At 34.1% G+C, this 17,712-nt stretch overlaps 1 protein-coding gene across 1 annotated transcript in view; it reads right to left on the minus strand.

The window, feature by feature from the left end:
- The window catches only part of LINGO2 (leucine rich repeat and Ig domain containing 2), a 1,160,605-nt gene that overhangs the window by 607,951 nt on the left and 534,942 nt on the right, over nucleotides 1–17,712 (minus strand). The gene's annotated exons all lie outside the window — the stretch shown is intronic.

Genomic DNA, 17,712 nt, shown 5'->3' on the forward strand with positions numbered 1-17,712 from the left:
ACTAGGTCAGTTATAACATATTGATTTTTTTTCTAAGGTTGTGACAAATTTCTTTTTAGGAAACATTTTTCATTCATTATATTACAAGAACATGACATTTATAAAATTTCCAACTTTCTCTGTTAGCAGTCATAACAGAAATATTAATTGAATAATACAAGTATGAACTGAATATGTCCTTATAATAGTGACATATTTTCACTAATATTAATTTTTTTCTTTATTCTTCTACTGAAGTGGTTACTTTAAAACTATATATTATTATATTTTTATGCAAACATCAATAATATTGATGGCTATTGGGCTTTCAATTTTCCTACCTTTCTTTATTGTCCACTGTTTTATTATAAAGCATATATCTAACTATTCAGAAGTTATTTTAAATCTAAATAAAAAATACTCATAATTTTGTCACTGATAAGCTTACTCCTATATTTTGACCTGAAAAGAAAAAAATATCTCATCTACTTATTTACCTTCACTTTTTTATTTACACAATTATAACTTCCCATAAAACATTGATAGACTAAGAAAAGCACTTTCAATAGGAAAAATGTGTTTTGTATAAAACAGATTTTGGAAAGACAAACATCCTATTCACTTTTTTTACCCTATATTCTGGATGCTGCATCTTGGATTTTGATTTTATAGATGAAAATTTGGTAAAATACTCATCTATAAAATGTAAAACATGGTGTCAAGAGATAGCACAGTCTAGGGCATTTGCCTTACAGGCTTTAGTCCTGGAATAGACCTGGGTTAGATTCACCTGGCATTCAATATGGTCCCCCATGCCTTCCAGGAGCAATTTCTTTTTTTTTTAATATATAATTTTTATTTTGATCATAGTGGCTTACATATCTTTCACAGTAATATTTTAGGTACATATTAACATTGAATCAGGGGAATTCCCATCACCAAATTTGTCCTCCTTCACCCCCATTCCCATCTTGGATCCCATGCCCCCCACCCTCATCCCCCGGGGCTGCTAGAATGAGTGGACCACTCTGTGTCTAGTTTACTATTTACTGATCATACAACTGTTTGGTTTTGGAACCCTCCATTATTTCCCCCTCTATTTGAGAGAGGGAATTAGATAGTTTAAATTATGTGGTTCTGTTTGAAGAAAGAAAAGCAATAAAATTGGGTAAAAATCAAATAAGCTGAAAATGGGCAGAGTCTTTCTAGAGGCTTCCAACCTCAGTTTGAGAGAGGAAAGGAAAAAAGGAATTGAAACACCACAACAATACAAAAATAAATATCATATCAAATATCCAGTAAGCACTATGGCAATAAAGACAAGCGCCACATAATAGCCATGTCCTGAAATAAAAACATGACAGAGCGCAAAAAGGAAAAAGAAAAAAGATGGAGACACCAACTTCAATATCCACACCAAAACAAAGAAGTAAAAAAAAAAGTAAATAAATAAATAGATAAATAAATAAAAAAGATGATTTTGTGCCTTTTTCCCCCTGCATAGACACAGTAAATATTGGGGACATTAGACAGGGAATTCCCTTGGTCTAAGACTGTGGTCGGCAACCTGCGGCTAGCGAGCCACATGTGGCTCTTTACACTTTTAATTTGGCTCTACTGTGTGCCGGGCAGCCGCTCCAGGAGTCAGGATTCTGCTCCTAACATCTGTCTGTGAGCAACCTGTGTGGCTCTCAAAATAAATACCAATCGTGGTTTTGTCGAGATTTGGCTCAGTTGAATAAAAAGGTTGCCGACCACTAAGAGATACAGGGTTTTTCCACCCTTGAAGAATACTGTCATGGGATAAACTAAAGATCACTTGCATATTCATTTACTCTCCCCTAGGTGCTTTTGTGGTTTATGGAAGACTTCTGCTCTGTCATGGGTGATAAAATCAGACCTCTGTATCTAGAGATTTTGGTATCTGCATAGGTCAAGGAATGGAGCTTATGATGAAGTCTTTCTTTGTGGTTCTAGAAGTTCTGTTCCTTCAGTGTCATTTTAATTCGTCTTCTGTAGCTGGTGGTCTTGGTTATTGCGCTGATCCTAGGATGGAGCCTGGGAGAGAGTCTTTTGTTATGTTTCTAGAAGACCTGTTCAGTTGCAATTGTCTCAGTCAGACCTCTGGAATTAGAGATCTTGGTTGTTGTACAGATCGTAGACCAAAACCTAGACTAGGGCTTTTTTTATTGGTCCCAGGATACATACTGCCCAGTCATGGTTGTAACAGCCAGGCATCTGTAGATAGGGATCTTGGCTTTTGCACAGATCAAAGGGTGACCAGTCTTCTGATTTTGTCTTATCGTTAGCTGGTGAGGTAGGACTACCTGTCCAGGAGCAATTTCTAAGCTCAGAGCCAGGAGTAACCCATGAGCACCATTGAGTGTGAACCCAAAACCAAAATAAATAAATAAATAAACATTTAAGAAAAAGGAAAACTTGTTTAGTAACAAAGATATCATTGAATTTCAAGATTTTGCCAAGAAAAAAGTAAATGATGATTGACTACTGAAGCTCTATACTGGTAAACAACAAGTTGAAAATAAATGGTATTAGCAATTGAACATACAACATAAGAATTCAAATTTTAGTTCTTAACATTCACTATAATAACACCTCCATTAAAAATTCAATTTGAGTAACTTGGTCATATTATGCCTTCTGAAATTCACTGGGCTAAAACAAAATTCTTATATACCCACATCAAATCTAAGTTTCTTTGTTTCAATTAGAGAGTAAAGAATAATGCTTACTATTCAGTAATCAAGCCAATAATCTAAGAGTTTTCCCATAATTTTTCTTTAACTCATCATACGTTCAATTATAAATATCACCAAAGGGTGTCTTCCTCTTTTTCTCCCATTCTAATACTAACGAAGTATTATTGAATCATTTTAAAATTTTTCATTGGTTCCATACAGTTTGTGTTCAATGTTGATTTCACTGTTGAATTTCTCAAATTTAAATCAGATAATCTAAAACTCCATAAGTCTTAACACTCCATAATATAAGTTGAATATAACTTAATTCTGACTGTTGTTCTTTTGTTTTTCAGATTTAACCTTTATATTTTTATATACTCTGAAGATGTCAAGTCACTAAATATCATTTTATTATTAATTTTTAATTTATTTATTTTATGTTTCTGTATACAAATGTCATACATCAGTTACATAAATAAATAAAAAATTAAAAGTGATTTTTTAATTTATAATAAAAATAAATTTACCTGCCAGGATAAAATAGCACTTTAACAGAACAAGCTATATCCAAAGTTTATTTTTACTTAGGGTAAAGTAAAATTTCATAATTGATGGTTGTAAATATATGTTGAAAACAAGGAATGCAATGGCAAACTTAAATGACATATTTTAATAATAATGTCATAAAATTGTAAGAAGTACATGTTTAAAATATTATACACTATTTTTGTATACATAACCAGCATAATCAGTGAATGAATGTGGACCATCATATTGCTACTTTGCATGAAATATTTTTACATTATAATCCTGTGTCTTAAATATAGAAATAACCGAATGTTCATATGAATTAGAAAAAATATTTTAAAAGTTAAGAGATTTGAAAAAATGTAAAAATGGTTGGAAGCCAGAGCCATAACTTGATATTTACAATTGATTTATACCATTCTGAGTATTTGACAGCCACTTATTTGGAGTCTGAATTTTTCTCATATACTTAATCATAAAATTATGCAGAACAATTAAAAAAATAAAATAGTAGTGCATTTCAGTTCAAAAATAATGGTTTGCCATGCTACTAGTATTCAATTAATTTTCAATTATATCCATAAAATCATAAGAGTTGGAGTTAGACCATTATTAAATAAGTTATATATTAGTTTATACTGTTTTAATGTTCATGTCTTAATACTATACCCTTTCCTTGTGATATCACACAATCAGATTGTCTACTAGTTTTATTTTTTATTAATTATTGTATTAATATTATTCACAAACATATTTTTGGTAGGTTGTGACATGTATTTAAAAATCAAGTCAAAGTAAATAGTAAAATAAACAATAATGACTTATAAAAACTAAGCATTAGAAATAAACACAGATTTATTCAAATTGTGAGTGTGATTTTTTAAAACTCTTTTCCATAAACATACAACTAAAACTGGAGAGCATAATATACCTTGAGTCCTGAAGCTTTTTGGCTACAATTATTTCTCTGATCCATTAAGCTTTCTTTAAAAACTTTAATATATGTCTAGTTCAGAGAGTTGCCCACATATAGGCATATAAACACATTATTACAATGTTCAAAGAATAATTTAACTGATTCAGATATAGCAATGTTGCTTTCTAGTAATAAAGTTTGCAGTTTACAATAACTCTGAGTACAGCATTCTCAAAGATGAAGTTAATGCGCTATGCACTTTATTTAATCTACCAGGTAATATAAGGTAGATGACTTAAGACTCAAATACCAGAAAAAAAAGAGAACAATGACCTTTCTTGCTCCTTTATGTTTTAGTCAAAATGTGTTCATTCAAAAAAAAATTAAGCAGTCTTGCCCTGAAATTCTGCACAGACACATACCTGCAAGTCTGGGAAACCCATTTTTTTGTATATTCCAGCCCATAGATGTCATTATAACATGTCCCCAGACAAGGTATCAGCTACATCTTGATTGAAACTTTGAACTTAGGTTAGTGTTTTACGAAATCTTGTTCTGCTTCTCACCATTAAATCCCTTGAAGCAGTATGTCTGCCTATCCTTTGGTTCTATACCTCTATATCTCACCCCCAAGTCAGACTGACCCAGTCTTACATATGTCTATCCTCTACACCCAAAACTGTGTGAATGCTAGTGTTTCTTTGGGAAAACATTATTACATTCATGATTTTTATTGGGAACAGGTGTGATGTGGCACTCCTATTTCTCAAATTCTAAACAATCTAAAATCTCAGTGAACTAAATGGAGTAATTAGTTGACAATTCTCTAGGCATATTCAAATAACACTGCATGGTAAGGAAAATAACCTATAAAACAGATAAATTATGATATATTACTAATAGACATCTGGCTTAAACAATTCAAAGCATCAGATTTTTAAGTAACTATGAATCTAAACTATTAATACCAACATGCCTTAAAGAACAATGGGGAAACTAAAGAATTAAGCTGCAGTTGCTATAGAAACACTCAGGTAAGTCTCCAAGATGATCAAAATGCTTGAGTCTTCTCAATAAGAACCTAAGTCATCATTCAAATCATTGGTAACAGAACTTAAGCAAGTACCTGACAGCAAAATCACTTGAATAAAACATCAATGAGCTCAAAGGAGTTTTTTAGAGGACCAGAGACTCTATACAAATGTAACTGAAGGAGTTAAAGAACACACTAGCAATCAAGAGTAGAATAATCTTACAGGGGAAATCCATATAGATGAAATTGAAAACAAAATACAAACCAGCACTGAGAAATTAAACAAAAAAAAAGAGATAAGAGAATGGATGAAAATGTAATGTACTTAATGAGCAAAGACATGAATAATGTCCAAATTATAGCAATACCAGATGGTGAAGAAAAAAAGAAATGGAGAATAAACATGGTGGGAGTGATAATAGCTGGAAACTTTCCCACTCTCTATAGAGAGGCAGATGCACAAATTCAAGAGACCAAGAATACCAAATAAAATACACTCAAATAGATATTATCATGATGCATAGTAATCAAAATAGCAAACAAACAAAAGAAAAAAGATAAACATCTTAAAGCAGTAAGATTATATGAACAAAAAACTTAAAGGAAAATAACATAAGAATCACAAAAGACAGGAATTAAATATTTAAAGTATTGATTGAAAGAAACTTTCAACCTAGAGTTTACAAAGTTCTCATTTAATGGAATGGGAGGAATATAAATATTCTCAAACAAGAACTGACAACATTTGTGATAAACATACTTCCTAATGAACTACTAAAATGCCTTTTATAGAAACCAAACAGATAACTATAGAAGTAACAACCACACACAGAAATGTCAACACAGCCCATTCTATCAATAATATATCTGAATGTCAGGGGACTAAATTGTCCCACCAAATGTCCCACCAGAGTGGCAAGAAGGATCAATAAACAAATTATATCCATTTTGCTTCTTATATGAAACACATCTAAAAATCACAAGAATAGATAAAAATTAGAGTAAAATGTTTATAAACAATTATACAAGCCAAAGGAACACAAAATAAAGTGTGTCAGCCATATTTATATAAGACCATTTGCATTCAATCTAAAGAGAGTAATTAGAGACAGAGATGGACACTATTTATTGAACAATAATAAATAAAGTAATACTAGCTCTCTCTCTATATATATATGCACAAAAATTAGGTTATCAAAGTTTATTTGGCATTTACTTACAAGCCTAGAGAAACATATAAATAAAAACAGAATAGTAGTGGGAGAATTCAACATTCTACTAGATAGATCCATTAGACATAATATCAGTAAAGATTAAAGTCCTAAATAAGGAACCAGAACTACTGGAAAATTCTAAATTTACACAGAGCTTTCCATTTTCAGAAAGACAAATGCATGTTCTTCTCTAATGCACATGTAACATTCCCTAGGATCAATCACATTTTAGGATGTGAGTCTAACTTAAAATAATTAAAAACATCTGAACCATGAGAAGAATTGTATCAAACCACAAGGTCACGGAGATAAGTATTTGACCATAAAAATATGTAGGGAAACTTTAATTCAAGAATATTGAGCAACCTGTTGCTGATTTAATAATAGCTTGATAAAGAGAATACCAAGAAAAAATATCAAAGAAAAAAAAAAGAAAGAAAGAAAGAAAGAAAGAAAGAAAGAAAGAAAGAAAGAAAGAAAGAAAGAAAGAAAGAAAGAAAGAAAGAAAGAAAGAACACACGACTTTTTGAGACCAGTAATATTGAAGGAACAAACTAACAAAATCTTTGAGATACAGTAAAAGCAATATTCAGGTATAAACTCAGGCAATATATAGCTACATAAGGAAATGAGAAAAGGAATAAAAAGATAAATGAACAACTTAAACACCCATCTTAAATGCCAGGAAAAAAGTAAATAAAAATAGTATAAAAGTAACAAAATCAGAATTAAATAATGTAGAAACCAATAAATCAGTTAAAATTAAATCAGTTAAAATTTTCAATGAAACAACGACTTGATTTTTCAAAAGAATAAACTAGATAGATACACTATTGGCTAGACTCAGGAAGAAAAATTAACTTACTCAAATATGAGATCAGAAACTAAAGGGGAGGTTTGTCTCCTGCAAGAGGGCAACCCTAATGGGTCAGGTAGATGGATTAAAGTTTTGTTTAGCTTTACTCCAATTGTGTGTTTTCATCCTTTGACTTTGGACCCTAATATTTGGGAGCTTGCCCAGTATCAAACCACAATGTCTCAATGCCAACACAGCTGACTAGAACCCACAAACATACAATGGTACCCCCTCGAGGTAGGTGAAGGCCAAAAGATAATAGAGCTTTCGGGGGTTCCCAACAGGGAAGGTGGATTTGAGTGCCATCATCATAGAGGACACCAATGACTTTGCTTAAGCCCCACACAGGGGTGGACTACTGGTGGATACATTGGTTCAATACATTGGGATTTCAGTCGCTCTGTTTCTCTATTTTTGTGTCCAGCTCCAGGGGTGATATGTGGATTTGAGTCCCACATTAGGCCTCATGGTTTTGATTCCCACTTGGATTCCAGTCACCCTGTGTCTCTGTCTTTTTGTCCATCATGCTATGTTTCTCTGTCTTGTCTGGTCAGAACATGGAGAAAAATGCTAAGGAAAATGCCACCCCTTTGTAGTTAGTAGAATTTGGTTTGAGTTCGGTAATTTAAAGTTCAGCAATTTGGTTTTAGTTCAGTAAAAAGCTGTATTTTGTGTTGTGTACCTGTGTGAGTCTTGAAACTATACTTGTATAGCTTTAATTGCAAGTCTTATATTAATTGGTCTCCTAAAGACAGGCCAGGAATCAGTAGTGAGGGGTAATAAATGCTGCCAGGACTTAAATTTGTCCAGGAGAAAGTCTGGACTTTACAATCAATCTCAGCTGCTTCCCTGCCATTATTAGATTGGGGGGTGGGGGAGGGGGAGAGAAGTTCAACTGAGGTTATCTGCATGTATAGAGAGGTTGAGGGCAATATCAAGAAATCATGCAAGGAAGTTCCAATGAGCTTGGTGTTAGACATTGTCCTTGCCATTCTCTAATGGTGAGAAGTAGCTAAAGAGAGGGGGAAAGTCACTGTTTTATAACTCAAGCAGGCTAGAGTATGTGATTTTGACACAATGTGAATTGATTCAATCAGTGATTTAGATTAAAATTTGCTCCTTATCTGAGCAAGGAAAATTTCCTAACCCCTTCCCGTAGAGAATTTATTATCTGTAATCCCAGAATAAATTTCACCAGAGGGGGTAGGCAGCGTGATTCATACTGGCTTTTACATATCAAAGAAGAGATTTGGCAGAGGGAGGAAGATAGGGAAATGCCTTTGTTTTTGTTAATAGCTGGGTGTCATCTTACACTAAGAATAAAAAATTGGTCGGAAAATGTTACGAATTATTTTTGTTAGCCTTTTTAGACAATATTGTTAATTATGTGAGTGCATGATATTGTTAAGATAACTCAATTCCATTTCAATTTTGTCACATCAAATTTAATGTTAAGTTTAAGATAGTTTTAAGTGTTAAATATCAATGGTACTAGACTGTGAATATATAAAGAAGGGAAATCAATAGATCAGGTGTAAAGGTCTTTAATAAGTACAATAAATGACAATTTATTCCTGCTAGGAGTAAGAAGGTTTAGCAACTTGGTTCCAAATTGGCAGCAGGCAGTTTCAAGTTTCTCTTCTAGATCCTTAGTGGTGGGTTCTAGGCAGATACCGTATTTTCTATCGACCCCCTAATTTTGCAGTTAAAGCATAGGTTTAGGCCTATATTCGCTGTATCAAACAGAACGTTCCTGTGCTTCAACTTTATGAACCACATTGAGCCAATCACAACAAGCAAAGGTTCAAAGGTTATACTGTAATAGACTTCCTCTCTGACTCTGGCCAATCTGAGTAGGCTTTTTACAGTGTAGATTCAGGTCCAAAATATTGTCTAATTTGCATGCATAAAAAGCCTGCGTGGATTGGCTGAGTTAGAGAGGCGGTCTGAGCAGCCTTGCAGTGATTGGTCCCTTATCATAGGCACCTTTTTCTGGCAATTCCCTGGTGGTGTGTTAATCTCCACCACTACATGAACCAAACAACACCCCATCCTTGGATCCTACTACTGAATCACCAACAAGGTTAGCTGGGTTTTGCCAGAAGTAGCCCCAGATCTCCTGAGTACTGTTTGGGAGCCTCCAAGAAAGAGATTTGGAAAATCTGCGGCCTGATTTTTTTGTTTGTTTGTTTCGTTTAGTGGCATATTGAAACATTTTTCGGGATATACTTGGAGTATGTTTCAAAAATCATCTTATATGCCGGACAATACGGTAATTTGGGAAGATTTTGTGCCCTGGGAAGAAGCTGGAGCACAGAGCCAACAATAGCCCTCTGGAGAGCTCAGAGGTGCATGAATTTGATTGCCTATGGAGGCAGGGCAGCAAAAGCCCTGAACATTGAAGGATAAAGAGAGAAGAGAAGTGAAAAAGGAGTGTAGGTAGTGTTTTATTCAGAAATTATAATGAATAAAGTTTAAAAAATAACAACAAAGGGAGGAAATTTTTTAATAGTGTAATTAGTGAATTGAAAATTGAAATGGGGGCCGGAAAGATAGCATGGAGGTAAGGCATCTGTCTTTCATGCAGAAGGTCATTGGTTCAAATCCTGGCATCCCATATGGTCCCCCGAGCCTGCCAGGAGCGATTTCTGAGCATAGAGCCAGGAGTAACCCCTGAACACTGCCAGGAGTGACCCCCCCCCCAAAAAAAAAAAAAACCACTGAGATGGAGGAAAGTTAAAAAAAGAACAAAGTAATCTGCAGAAGGTTTGAGAGTTGTGTTAGAAAAAAAAAAGAAAGTGTATGGTCAGACTGTATTATTTTTAGTATGTCTCCAAATTAGAAATGTCAATATTTTTGTATAGACAATTGTATGGAAAAAAGAGCATAGATGTTCTCGCCTCATGTTAAATTGTTCTCAGAAAATTGGAACTTTAGATGTCTCTAACAGAAAAGACCTAAAATTATAGAAAATCATTTCCTAAATGGGATTTAAAATGATATGCATAAGGGTTGTTCTGTGTGTTCTGTAAATTGAGAAACATTGTTTTCTCTCTTATTTTATTTAATTTTATTTTTTTTGCACCTTCAGTATGTTTGATGTTTCATGGCATTATATTTGTTTGGATAAATACTAAAAGAAGGTTTCCTCTCTGTATTGGGGATTACTATTCATGTAGACAGGAAAACTTAAAAGTCAGCTAGAGGATCCCAAGGCTCTTTTTCAGGGAAAAAGTTGAAATGGGTTGCAGGTAAGTGAAAAACAAGTCCAGTATTGTTACAAGTACTCTGCTGACTTCAGGGAGATCACAGAAGTGGATCAGCCTAGGAAAATCAGAGTTTCTTTAGGAGTATGTAGATATGCACCAGCTTTTCAATCTGGTCCATCCTCAGCTTTGAGAAAAGTCTGGAGGTCAGAATATCTCCAAACCCTGGAGAAGAGTGAGAATCTCAAGGATACCTCCAAATCATGCTGAACTGACTTTTGTTCAAATCTTTACATCAGCCAAGCCTGGGAAACCCTTATGTGACAGAGAAATTATTAATGCCTTTATTAGTAAACCACTTGCTCTGGCTTGACCAATCCCCAGAAAATCTGTGTAAAGCATGGGGTGCCCCAAATAGAAATTTCTCCAGTCTTACTGGGTTTATGCAAAGGAACAAGCCAAGTTTATTTAGACATCTGACAAGGTTCAATGTGAAGTTGAGAGGAAATCTTTTCTGTAGCTGCTTGAATTAAATGCATTCTAGCATACTTAACTTAAAGCCCACTCATTTTGGGTAACCCATATTGAAGTATACTTAATGATTACAATAGACTAGCCATAAGGAACTGAAGGCTGTGCATGCAATAACTAGTCTGGCTAGAACTTTACCAGAGAAAACTTATGCTGAATAGAACAGTAGAAGTAACACAAAGTTGTGTTTAATTGCTGTTACTGAAAATAGTCTGAGTCCTGGATCTACTCTCCAGGCAATATCTGTAATATTATGTGTCAAGATTAACACCACAGTAGTGAAGCATCTGCTATGGCAAATTTAGGAGGAGGGAGCCAGCAGTTCAACATTGCATTAAAGTGCTACTGTAAGCTCCATCATCAAGCATGGAGTAGAAGAGAGCCTAGGGTCTGACTTTCCTAGGAATAGCTAAAGATTGTTGGTTGTACATACATCTAGAGCAATCTCTGGAGTCCTTAACAGAAATAGATCTGCAGAACAGGAGGAGTTTAGACTTAAAGTTCTTAAAAACAAGGAGGACTTTTTAAAAACAAAGGGAATAGATAGGGGGTCATCCATAGGATACTACAGCAGAAAAAGTATAGTTTGTATCAGAAGTGGAAAGATTCTGCCTCCTGGTTTAAAAAGCGTTTCACTTATTACCCTGAATAATTGCCCTGGCTAAGTCACTGTTTATTCTTTTTGTGATGCACTCAATGGGTCATGGTATAATAAATTTTCTCATCTACTTTATTCAGGCAAGCATAGGTGCAGTTAAGATGCATGTGCTAATATCCCAGTATGTGCCCATAAGCAGGGACAAGGACAAGGAATCTCAAGGAAATTCAAGAATTTGACTCAGGTCCATAAGAAAAGGAGGGAATGTGGGTCTTGGGGTCTGAACAAGGAGGGACGCCAGTTTGTAAAGGCCACAAGTCAGGCTTATCTTAGTTTCTGAACAACAAGGGACACCATTTTGTAAGCAGCACATATTGTAAGCCACATGCGAGGCATTCTCAAGCCTATTTCCATTAACACAGCCCTAAAGTACCTGGCCATCACAAGTAGCATCTGAAAAGGACACAGGAGCAGTAGGAAGGTAACCAAAATGACCAATTATTTTAAAGATGATCAAAAAGCTAGAACCTCTTTTTTTTTTTTGAGCCACACCCATTTGAATCTCAAGGGTTACTCCTGGCTAAGCACTCAGAAATTGCCCCTGGCTTGGGGGGGCTATATGAGATCCAACCGCGGTCCTTCCTTGGCTAGCGCTTGCAAGGCAGACACCTTACCTCTAGCGCCTCACCGGCCCCATGCTAGAACCTCTTTATATTCTCTCCCTGTGTAATCCAATTTATGACCTTGGACAGAGATCATCTCCTGCAGGAGACAACTTTGACAGGTCAGTTTGGAGGTGTTGTAAATTAAAATTTTGTTCAGTTAAAAAAAGAAAAGAAAAGAAAGAAAAAATTAAAGGGGGAAATCACAATAGAGCTTTCAGAATTTCAAGACATCATGAGAGATTACTATGTAAAACTCAAATAAGCTGGAGAAATTAAAAGAAATGAACATTTCTAGAAAAATGAAATCTCCAAAAAGTGAATAAGGAGAAAGTAGAAAACTTTAACAGAGCAATAATAAATAAGAAAAGCTGAAGCAGTATTTAAGACTCTTCTCAATTATAAAAGTCCTCGCCCAAATAGGTTTATGGGTTAAGCCTTCTTATTAAACTTACTGATACCCTTATGCTCTTCCAAAAATATTGAAGAAACAGGATTAATCCTAATACCTTCTACAAATCTAACATCAAATGGTACCCAAAACTGACAAAGATAATACAAAAAAAGATTTCAGACCAATCATCTTGATAAACATGAATGCGAAAATCCTCAATAAAATCTTAGGAAAACAAATTCAATATTACAATTAAAAAATCATACAGCATGTACAAGTGGGATTCATACAATGGATGTAAGGATGATTAAATATACACTCCTGCAGAGGCTGTTGTTTGGTTTGATCCATAGTGAAAATTGTATCAAGTTTAATCAGAAAACTCAAAATTGAGTTAGTGCAATAACTAAAAAAATAAAATTATTTCTTCATTGTCAAAGTGTCTGTCCATTTCTTCTCCCCATTTTTGATGGGATTATATGTTTTTTTCTTGTAAATTTCTGTCAGTGCCTTGTATATTTTGGAGATTAGCCCCTTGTCTGATGGGTATTGGGTGAATAGTTTCTCCCACTCAGTGGGGGACTCATATCCTGGGCGCTATTTCTTTTGAGCTGCAGAAGCTTCTCAGTTTAATATATTCCCATCTGTTAATCTCTGCTTTCACTTGCTTGGAGAGTGCCGTTTCCTCTTTGAAGATGCCTTTAGTCTCAATGTCCTGAAGTGTTTTACCTACGTGTTGTTCTATATATCTTATGGTTTTGGGTCTGTTATCGAGGTCTTTTATCCATTTGGATTTAACCTTCATACATGATTTTAGAAAGAAGAAATACAAATGGCCAAAAGACACATGAAAAAAATGCTCTACATAATGAATCATCAGGAAGATGCAAATCAAAACAATTATGAGGTACCACCTCATACCCCAAAGATTGGCACACATCACAAAGAATGAGAACAAGCAGTGTTAGCGGGGATGTGGAGAGAAAGGAACTCTTATCCACTGCTGGTGGAATGCCGTCTAGTTCAACCTTTATGGAAAGCAATATGGAGATTCCTCCAAAAACTGGAAATCGAGCTCCCATATGACCCAGCTATACCACTCCTAGGAATATACCCTAGGAACAGAAAAATACAATACAAAAATCCCTTCCTTACACCTATATTCATTGCAGCACTATTTACCATAGCAAGACGCTGGAAACAGCCAAGACCTAATTATTCAAACCAGAGTTAACAGTAAAATCATGAGACCCAAACGTTAACAACCAAACTTAAATAGGTGCCTGTCAATAAGGCAGACTGACTGGTGTGTGGGTTGGGGCAAGGGTGGTTATGGAAGAAAACCTGTGAATACTGGTAGAAGAAAGTTGACACCGGTAATGGGATCAGTGCTGAAACTTCATGTCTAAAACTCAACTATGTATAAATTTTTAATTATGGTACGTTAACACAATTTTTAATTAAATAAAATAATAGTTTTAAAGTAGAGGACCAGAGTGATAGGACATAAATATATCAAAGAAAAATATATTTACTTGCTCTCACTATAGTTAAGCAAATTCTAGAATTTTATTTACTTATGTAAGTAAAATAAAGATTCTATATATGTTTTCAAATTTTTCTTTTTTACTTTTTAGTTTTTGCTTTTTGGGCAACAATCTGTGATGCTCATGGGTTACTCTTGAGCTCAGAAATAGTTCCTGGGTCAGGGGACCTTATAGGAGTCTGGAGATTGATCCAAGGTCCAACCTAAATTGGCTGTATGCAAAGTAAATGCCCTACCATTGTGCTATCTCACCAGGCCCAAACTTTTTCTTTTCATTCTGCTTATATCTTACTCTATCAACTTATATTTTATTTTTCCCACTTAAACATGCTTTCTTTCAATCTTCTTGCTACATTACACTATGGAATATGTCTCTAGGTAGAAATCTAGGGTTATAATAGGTCTCTTTTTGATTTTTTTCTTTTTTTATCACATTCTACATTTCTAATTTACTATTGTCTAGTTTCATGTGCCAGCTATTTTTTTAATGCACATACACCTATATATTTATCTACATACATATATACATATACATGTATATGCATAAAATATATCCATAACTTAGTTTCCTAGCTGAATGAATTAGACAGGTAACTTTAAGCAAATTTTCCAGACAATAAGATGCAGACAAAAGATGACCAGAATTAGTATTTTATTATATTTTATTTTGTTAAATATCATGTTTGTTTAGATTTTTTTATTTGGTGCTACACATGTTGATACTCAATGGTTACTCCTGCTTGTAGTCATATTTTCATGAGATGTAGGTGATCGAACCCATGTCAGTCATGTAGAGGGGACATGCCCGACAACTATCCTATAATACCACCCTCTTATTATTTATTTATGAAAGTCTCAATTTTTACAATTTTGAGGTCTCAGAACTCATTTTAATTCATAAAAATATAATGTTATAATTAAATTTAAAGAAGTCTTAATCATTCTGCACCTGAGAAAAGTGAAGGTGATATTGTAGGTTAATTTTAAGGGTGAGTATCATTTACCCCTCTTGTGCGGCATTGAAATGACTGGCCTTGGAGACAAGCATTCACTTTTAATTGTATGCAACTATGAATTTTAAACATTTTTTCTAGCTAGACTAACTCTTATGATTAAAATCATCGTTATCTTCTTTCTGTTACTTCTTGATAATATCATTTTTCATGGTTTTACTACTAGTTTTTATTTGTGGAGTTATGAAAAATGCAGTCTATGCACCCAAGCAGAAAAAGAATGTTGTCTTCAAAACCAAATCCCTAGTGTACAGAGGAATCATCTCAAATCCATGCAGGTTTCAATACAATTCATAGCTACTGACATTTTATAGACCAGGAAGATCCCAGCTTAACTAGCATAGAAAAAGTAATACATTTCTTTCCTTTTGTAGAGAGTTGCATATAATATATCTTTGAAGACAGGTTTGAGATTATCACCATGTTCTTCTATGGATAAATATGAGAGTTCAGTTTCTGAGGCTATGGCATAGTTTGCAGACAATAAATTCACATAATGGTTAAAAAACAACAACAACTGCTACTTGTAGAGGAAAAACATTGACAACGTGTATTTCAGTTCACTGCACTATAGTGTGCTGATTTACAGAGATGGTTTCTCAGTATCTTATACTTCACAAACTCCTATTTCTTGTCCATAGAATAGTTGATCTTTCAAATATAAGGTTTTGTGGGTTTTTTTTTATTGGTGGGGGGAAGTGATTGGAAGGATGTAATAGTATAAGTGATATTTTCTTGGAATGTAATGATTGATGCTTATGCACAGAGAGATGCCCAATGTATAGGAGCATAATGTTATTCACCTAATAAACCCTTTGGGGCCCTGTCTTTGCATGTTTACCTTTGTAAACACAGACCAATATTTTATTTTTGCACACGGAAGTTTATCTCAATAAAATTAGTTACTACAATTAGCTTTCTCAGCAATGATGAGTTAGCAGTAATGTGATTTTATACTAATAGCTGAAAGTGTGGCATCAGCTAAAGCATCTTTAGAAAGGCACTAATGTGTGGAGATCTCAACTAGCTCATAATGTAAGTGAATATATCCTTGCAGAGTTCTGTGCACAAATATATTTGCAACTAACCTAAGAATAGATATTTTTGTAGTTTATATAATAATTATTGTTTATCTAACAAACTGTGGTAAACAAATACTAATATTCTATATATACCCTGCCTTTCTGCCACATGATCCTTTCTGTTTTATATATATAGTATATGGTTTTTTTGGGTGGGGGCCACACCTGATTATTTCTAGCTCTGCACTCAGGAGTCACTCCAAGAGGTGCTCAAAGGGACCATATAGGATGCTAGGGATCAAAGATGATTAGCTCTATGCAAGGCAATAGCACCTTACCTGCTGTACTATCTTCAGGGCTCTTGCGTTTAGGCAGTCATAAAACTAAGTTGTCAGGAGGCCAGCATGTATTCTTTTGGGAGGGAACATGGATAGCTTTGCTGATATCAATGACATGTAAGCCATCAGTTAGGGAGCAGATTGGTGATACAGTGCATTTGCTCGAATCCCAATCAATTTCTAAGCCAATGAAAGTCACTTCACAACGTCACAGCATTCATATAGTAGTAAACTCTAAATAGTCTGAGATACTATTACAATATCTTTTGTAATTTTTCTTATGTAAGTAAATATAACAGAACAATTTCCTATCTTCTTCTCAGTCCTCTTAATTTGAACTAAAATCATAATCTATCAGTTTTTGCTGTTCATAGAGTACAACCAACTGTGTGCAAGATTTCCTTCCTTTCTCTGCTCATAGACCTTGGGAAACCATGTGTAGTTCCAAGGATGGAATCCAGATTGGTTTCGTGTAAACTAAGGACTGTACCCACTTGATGACATTCTGCCCCCATTATCTAATATTAAATGATCTTTATAAGAAAAAAATGAGTTCTATTTGTGTTACATATGGAGTTGGTTCTATGTTAAAGTCTATACTTTATCATTTTTGATATTGTTACCAGCAATCAAATAACTAAAAGTGATAAAGTAATGTCATGCTATTAATCTAAACAGAGATCAAATATAAGAAGTGTGACTTTCTGAGTTGAACATAAAAATAAAAAAAATTTGCAAAATGTATCCAGGATGTATCTAATTTGGTAGATTAGTAGAGGTTGATTGCAAAATTAAACCAACTACAATTTAAGAAAAACATTATGCTAAATACATCATTTCTAAATATATCAGTGCCAAGTTTATGATATCAAGAAAGAGATATGAGAAAAATACAAACATCCCAGTAGTCTGAATCATATCAGGATTTTATTTAAGTTTTACAGTGAACTCAATAAGCTAACTAATAAAGCTTGTAAGAGAAAGTATAATCAGATGAAAAATGGTTGAGCAAATGCACAGATATAGGAAATTGGAAGATGTTTTCTAGTAAACTTTAATAAACATATAAAAAAGATTGCCTTAGCTAATCATAATTTAGTAGATACATTAAATTTTTATCAGTAAAATTTTATTGTTTTGTTTTCTTTGGAATTTTTATATGCAAGATTATATT

Source organism: Suncus etruscus, chromosome 1 (assembly GCF_024139225.1).
Source record: "Suncus etruscus isolate mSunEtr1 chromosome 1, mSunEtr1.pri.cur, whole genome shotgun sequence".
In the NCBI taxonomy this organism is placed as follows: domain Eukaryota; kingdom Metazoa; phylum Chordata; class Mammalia; order Eulipotyphla; family Soricidae; genus Suncus; species Suncus etruscus.